Source organism: Cheilinus undulatus, linkage group 18 (assembly GCF_018320785.1).
Source record: "Cheilinus undulatus linkage group 18, ASM1832078v1, whole genome shotgun sequence".
Classification (NCBI taxonomy): domain Eukaryota; kingdom Metazoa; phylum Chordata; class Actinopteri; order Labriformes; family Labridae; genus Cheilinus; species Cheilinus undulatus.
In genome coordinates, this window is record NC_054882.1 from 23,825,011 (window position 1) to 23,832,738 (window position 7,728).

Below are 7,728 nucleotides of genomic sequence, written 5' to 3' on the forward strand. Positions count from 1 at the left end.
AAATTTCCTCATAAATTGCTTTATATGTTTCTATGGTGGCCTGGAAGTGCAATACAAAACTACAAAGTCTGAAACAAATTTAACCAAATAAACATTTCACTTTTTCAACACTTTATAATTAAGTATCAGACTAAGTTATGTTTTCTTAACTTTTGAAAAAAGTGTTTCAGACTTGAAATTTTGTACTGGACTTATTGTAAATTTGTTTTGTAAAATGTGAATGTGTTTTGTCATTTTCTTGATTTGATCTTTATTTATTCAAACAAAAAATAAAACACTTCAAAGCAAATGAAGTCACATAACCATGAAAGTCTATACATTATACAATAATTCATCATTTGTAAAAGTTTGTGTAGACTTAACAGTATCTCTGGATTCTCAAGATTAACTCTTTATCCAGTAGATACAATGTTTAAGATGTGGTGATTTAGTAATGGCACAGACTCAGACAGCAATTCAAAAAACTTCCCTGGTGTTTATTATATAAGAAATGACACACTAGTTTAAATCCAACGTGTGTGTCAGTGACGCTGTTATGTAAACACATGTGCAAAGCATCTGTTATTTGTACTGCAGCGGTTTAATTGTTTAAACAATTTTAAACAATATCTGCAAAATGGAAAGTTAAGTTTTTGTAATGAACCTTTATGTTTCAGGCAGAGATTATTTGACTGTAAAAATCAGGGCAAATGCAGATGCTGATGTTTTTTTCATTTTACTTATGTTGGTGTGACATTCTCACAATGCCAACATTTTCACTCACAAAAACAGATCATTGTTTGTCAAGTCACATCTTCTGCTAAATAACAAATCTTTTCTCTGAATCAGCCACGAGGTGTGCTAAAGCTAGCATTAAATTGATACAACAGGCAAACAACTGCTACTGACATTGGTTTAAGCCCACACAATCTGCAGAAAGGGCCAACACTGGTTGATACTGATGTTAAACCAATGTGCCACCATACATCACATCTTTGTTAAATCAATCTCACAATCAATACTCAACACGATCTAGTCATTGGCTGATGCTCAAAATTCCATGGACAACACTTCATTTGGAAAAACTGCTTTTAGCTTTTCTGCTTTGTTCACATGGAACATTTTACAACGAATATTCAAACTGCAAACATTTGTTCACATGGGTCAATTCAAAACCATAATCTTAGAATATTCTACCTTTAAGTGTGACTGTTTTTAACCATGTTGTAGCTGTCTTTTACCTTGAACTCTGTATTAGCCCTTTGTGTTGTTCACCTTGTTTTGTACTCGTGTACTCTTTTGACATCAATGAAAATGAGAGCATGCTCTCAATGATTCCTCAAGATTTAAATAAAGGTTGAATGAATGAATGAATATAGCTCCATTTTCTCCTCTCTCTCTCTCTCCCTCTCTGTGTGGAGACTGAATGGTACACATAGCCCTGAGAAACGTCATCTGCCCTCCCCTCCTGCTGTCTTTTACTGCATCTGATTGGCTTCACAGAAACATGTGCCCCTAGACAGACACATCGAGTAAACCACAGCGCTTGTGCAGGGAGGGGACACATCACTACAGGAGACACGCAAAACATCTTTTCTGCCGAGACAAGCTTTTGATGTGGCTCTCTGCTCTGGTTTTACCAAGACATGTGGTCCAGCGTTCTTACAGCAACATCCAAGCTAAAAGATAACACAGCAGCAGGCCCTGGATAAACCGAACAAGCCGACAGTATTGATCGGAAACTGATACAGAAAGAGACCAGAAGTAGGGTGACAACATCTTTTGTGTCACGGAAAGCTTTCAGTGTTGCTCTTGCGCTTGTTTTGATAAAGACACGTCCTTTTAACCGCTGCTGCTGCTAAGTCCCAGCTAATCATTCCACTAGCAGGCCTTGTATACAAGCTCTCACAACAACTAACCTTCCCCCTAACTATCACATACTCTTGCCAAAGCAGGTCAGTAGAAGAGCGACATTGTTTTCTGTTGGGGGAAGCTTTTAGTATAGCTCTCTGTGCTTGCTTTAATAAGGAATGCTGTCCATTTCTGACAAAAATGTCGCTGTGGCTAATTTTGAGCTAATCGTTCCACTAGCATGCCTTGTATACAAGCACTCACACAAGTAATTCTTCCCCCTTAACTATTACATACTCATGCCAAAGAAGGTTGGCAGAAGAGCAAAAACACCTTTTGTGTCACAGAAAGCTCTCAGTATTGCTCTCTGCACTTGTTTTATCAAGAAATATGCAGTTTTTACCAAAGTGCAGCTGTGGGTAATTCTGAGCTAATCGCTCCACTAGCAGCCATTGTACAGGGAATCCTTTCCACCTTAACTATCACATACTCATGCCAAAGCAGGGTAGCAGAAGAGTGAAAACATTTTCCCAACATGAAAAGCTTAAAGGTTTGTTTTTATTCTTTATTTCATACAGAGATGTGGTCCAGTTCTAGTAAAAAGGATGCAACGCTAAAGCTATATCTGTGGTATTTACCATGGTGGAGGTACCCATCAGAGAGCTTTCAGTACAAGCAAACCTAACTCTGTAAGGTATGACTCTGAAAGTAGCATCACACACTAAGTCAGTCAGTTACTCAGACAGAGAGCGAGAGTCATCTGTAGGGCTGACATCAGCAGTCAGCCAAAATCTATCATGAAAAAGTTCTTTTATTCCTTTGGTTTAATTCAAGAAGTGAAACTTCCATATATTCTTGATTCATATTAAACAAAGTGAGATATTTAAAGACTTTTTTGTTTTAATCTTGATAAATGTGGCTTACAGCTCACAATAATTTCAAAATATTAGAATATCACAAAACATCAGTCCAAAAAAGGATTTGTAATACAGAAATGTTATTGTTCTGGAAAATTATGTTAATTTATGCACTCAGTAATTAGTTGGAGCTCCTTTTAAACAAATTACTGCACCTATGTGATGTGGCATAAAGCCAATCAGTCTGTGGTACTGCTGGGATGTTATGAAGCCAAGGTTTCTTTGATAGCAGCCTTCAGCCTGAGATTCACCCATATATACCGACTTACAAGCAGAGGTGGAAAGAAACTAATTACATTTACTCAAATAACTTTAATTGAGTAGGTTTTTGTGTACTTGTACTTTTTTGACAATAATTTGAAACCAGAAATGTGACTTTTACTAAAGTGTGTTTCAGAGGAAGTATTGTACTTCATCACACTATAAAAAACACAAATTGACAAGTAAAAAGCAAACAACCAAAATGTGGAGGATCTAGCCCTCTGTCTATGGCACAAAACCAGACAGTTGTTTGGCTTTGACTACAGTGACACATAGCAAGAGAATGATTTCACATTACATTCAAACACAGGTGTTGCATTTCACTTTATCATAAAGGTGTGACTTAATCTGAACAACCTGGTTGGAGATCGCATGTTTTTATTGCCAATAAGGAAAGTTAATATTTTACTGTACAAGTTATCAGAAGCTATTAAGTACTTTAAGTAAACTTTAAATTAAACACTTACTTGATTAGATTTATAGGCCAGTAGTTTTACCTCTACTTAAGTAAATTTTAACCAAAATAACTGTACTTTTACTTGAGTCCAGTAGTCTGTTGTTGTAATTGTTGGTACACACCATTTAACTGATGAAGCCAGCTTTATTCAAACATTGGCAAAACACTAAAACAGAGTGAACTACAGTCTACCTTCTTTTTTGTTCTTAATAACATCATATTTTTTATTCTTCTTGCTTTCAAATAACAATACAAAGACCATCCAGCTTTATACTTCTTATTAAGTGAAATGACATGATCCAAGAGGCTTGTTTATCCTCCTTTTCCTAAACAGTTTTTCATCATCTCACTTGCCTGCATCTTTAAATCCTGAATCTAATGCTCTTAGTCAACCCCAAACACTGACATAGGATTAAAAATATTACATTCTAAATCCTTGTAACTGTGTTCTTCATACAAAAAAGAGCAAATCCCAAAAGTATCGTATCATTTCAATATAATGTGAGTGTTTGTGTTCAAGTGTCTCCCTCTCTAAAACGTTGATATATGTTAAATGAATGCGGGGGAAAGGAGGATCATAAAGTGATCAGCTAAAAAGGCTGCAATATCAGGACAAAGAAAGACAATAATCTAGAGCTGAGGAGATTACATTTTTGCTGTTGTTGTTCTTCAACAAGCTGAGGGGATAAGACGGGCAGGAGGTCATGTTTCCTTGACATCTTGAAAAAGCAATTTTTATTTTGTGTAGAGCAGAACGAAGCATAACAATAGAAGAGTCTGTCAGTCATGACGACATGTATTGCGCCCTATAATCCCCGAATAGCACCACTTATGTGAAATCATTGCTCCTTTTTGGTGTAGCTGCCGGGTGAAGTATATCAACTTGAATTAAGACTTAAGAGACATTAAAGCAGACACACAAATGCAAATGGCTGATACCAAATTGGCTACACTCTAGAAAAAGCAGACAATCTCAAAGCCAATTGAAAATTGATTCCTGCTACATTTTCAAAAGTGGGTATTTGTTGTTTTGTTATTGTTGCCTCATTTTTGCCTTTTCCACACATGCCATGCTTTGTGTGATTGAAATAATTTGAGAAATGATGCACAGGTTCAATAATGTGAATAATCACAAATAAAAAAGCAGCTAATGTTTTTCTGCTCTCATACAAAATGTCTACACAAAATAAAACAATTTTCCTTTCTATTCTAATTGTCATTCTCAGAGCATTCTTTCATCTGTGTTTTCCTGTTTTCCTTTAATCCAGGGAGCCTCAAAGGAAATTACTTAAAGGAAAATGACAAGCGACAATAATAATTTAGTGACAGATTTCGAGAGAAGCAATATGGCGAGATTGTTTTTTCAAAAGCGGATGTATTTGTGGGGTTGAAAAACAGACTCTGCTTTTTAAAAACAAGATAATTTGAGTTTTGATGAGGGCCTGTTGTTAGTCTGCCATCAACAGCTTAATGTGGAGATAACATTTCTGTTTTTCAGCAGCAATTCCAAGTCAAGTGTTGGTGTTGATGTAATTGTTACCTCTCCTGAAACCCTTCCAAAGTTAATACAATCTGGTAAATGTTTAATGCATGTGGACTTTAATATTGTTCATCCACTGAACATACTGCTTTCATATCACACAGCGCTATCCTCAACATCAAACATCAATGTCTTCATCTCTCACTTCACATGCAGCAAATGACACTAGAACCTGCGTAGACAGCACAGAAAACATGGTCCATTCAGCAATTATTCACAGAGTCTTGGACTAATGGTGCTCTGAATGCACAGACACAGCAAATGTAGGGAGCTAGTGGACCAGCAGTAATGGCCCCATACAGAGCATGTGTGTTTGTGTGTGTGCTGGAGAGGACAAGGCACACAGCATCATCTATAACTGATTCACAACAAGCACAAACATGTCTAATTGTGAATCCAGACTACAGATGAAGAATCTAACTCACTTCCCCCCTTCTCTCTTTCTTGTTTCATGCCTCCTGCTCGCCCGCCCACCCGAGCCAGGCTCCGTATCAGGCTGATGAAAACATAACCTGTCACATTCCATCCCATTAAACCAGCCAAGAACCATGTGGTCCGCTCACATGGAGGAGCAAGGAGAGAGAGAGAGGGATAAGCAGAGGGAGCGGTGCATCTGGGTTCACTCAGAACTGATGAATTATTCACAATCTTTATGCTGATGTCATTTAAATGTTAAAAATACTGGCAGATATGCAAAGAGAAGCATACTGTAAGAAATGCAAAGCTGGCTATAAGCTTACTCCACACACAGAAATACTACAGCATTAAAAGCAGTTGTACTGCTAAAATATCCTTGCTGCACATACTGTACACACGTATAAAATATGCAATTATCCTCTGCAATATCTAATGCATTAGAGAGCTTTCACTGAGCCCCCAAATCTGTGCATTAGTTTCTTTTTTTAATGTGAGTCCATCAGCTGCCATTTGATGTCGGGCAGAGCAAGGTAATGACAGTGCACTCACTTGCACTGTCATTAGCCCTGCTTAATGCTGGGAATTAACACAAATTAAGTGAAGTTAAGTACATGCATTAGAGGAGCTTGTTTGGGGAGAGCTTTTCACTCTTGCTGCCTGGAGCTGGATGTTTTCTAACATCTTCATCTGAGGCTACAAATACACTGAACTAAAGTGTACCCAGACATATGAATGTAGCACTGATAAATTACTATCCACAAGGCAGGTGGGATGTTCATTGAGGATTGATTAGCAGCACGTAAACATGGAGCTAATGGAGCTCTAAGGACACCTAGTGGTCAAATTAATGTCACTGATCAATAGTGTGGTCTGTGACAGAACATTTCACATAAAGGAATGTCCTTTGGAAAGTATTTTCATTGTCACATGTGATGAAATTCATGGATCTGGTAGAATTCAACACAGCACAAATAATGTGTAAAGCAAGAAATAAATTACTTCCAACAAAGATCCCAAAACATTTTTTATAAGAGGGTGGTTATGAGTTGAGGGGAAACCTTAAAAAGCTGCATGTCTGAACAAAACTGAAGACTAAAAGCAGTAACGATCTGTGAGATGGACTTGTGGAAGTTTGAAAAATTAACTCTTAAAAAGAAATTGTACAAAAATAGTATTTTCAATGCGTATGAAGAAAAGGAAAGTCTGTCAAAGCTTGTTATATGTATTGATTTATGCAATTATTCTGGTACTTACACTGGCTATTTTTGCTGTAATAATTGAAAAGTATAAGGAAAAGTAAGGCGTAGTAGTAAAGTAAAAATAACATCTTACTGTCCTTCTCTTATATTCAGTTCAATAATGTGTCTGCTTTTGTTATTTATTTTTCTTCTTCTCTTTGTTTACAGTCCTTCAAAACTGAATGTTGAGAAATTTATGTAGCATGTTTCTTCCTTAAGGAGAGTCTATATGAAAAAGATAAATGTCTCAAGTGAAATTAATCCGTTTTAACACAAACTGAGCCTTTTTTCCTATCATAACATTTCCACACTAAGTTTTGATTATATAATTACACATTTTTAAGTCCCAGATTAAAAAGTTTTGGATCACATAATACAGGATATATCCACAGATTTGTGTTTTTCTTAACTATGGAACTACTAGTCAGAGGATTATAATCCCAAACAGAGCAGAACTAACATCATAAATATCAAGTGAAGTAGGTTCATTTCCAGTTACAACACACGAGATTTGCCTATTAGTTCAAAAAACTGTGCCGGGGTTTTTATGAAAAGAGGCTAACATGATGAAACCGACAATCTCTGAAATCCATTTGGATCTCGTTCAGGATTACATCTTTATCTTTGCAAGCGCAGATTATTGTCCACAGAGAGGTGTGCTAAAGCTGGATTATCCACTTGTTGGGGATGCATCTGACCCGATGGATGCAGCATGCCACCCTCACACGCCCTTACATCTGTGAATGTTTTTTTTCCCACTTGTTTGTGGCCAAGGATGGGATGGCTGTAGAATATGACACCAAAAGCTCTCATCCTCAGATTACCACTGTTAGTGATCCACGTATGTGGATAAAAAATAAGGTCAAAGTCATTATGGAAGCATTTGAAAGGATGCATTACAATCAACCTAATTTTCTCTAGCCCCAAATATGTTTTATTTCACACTGAAATTTCAAGACTCACAAAAGTGATTTGTAGATGTGTAACAGAAAGAAAAAATATATAATGTACAGAAAATTAATCACCATTGTATGGAGTAACCCTACATTTTTTCATTACATGTGCTCA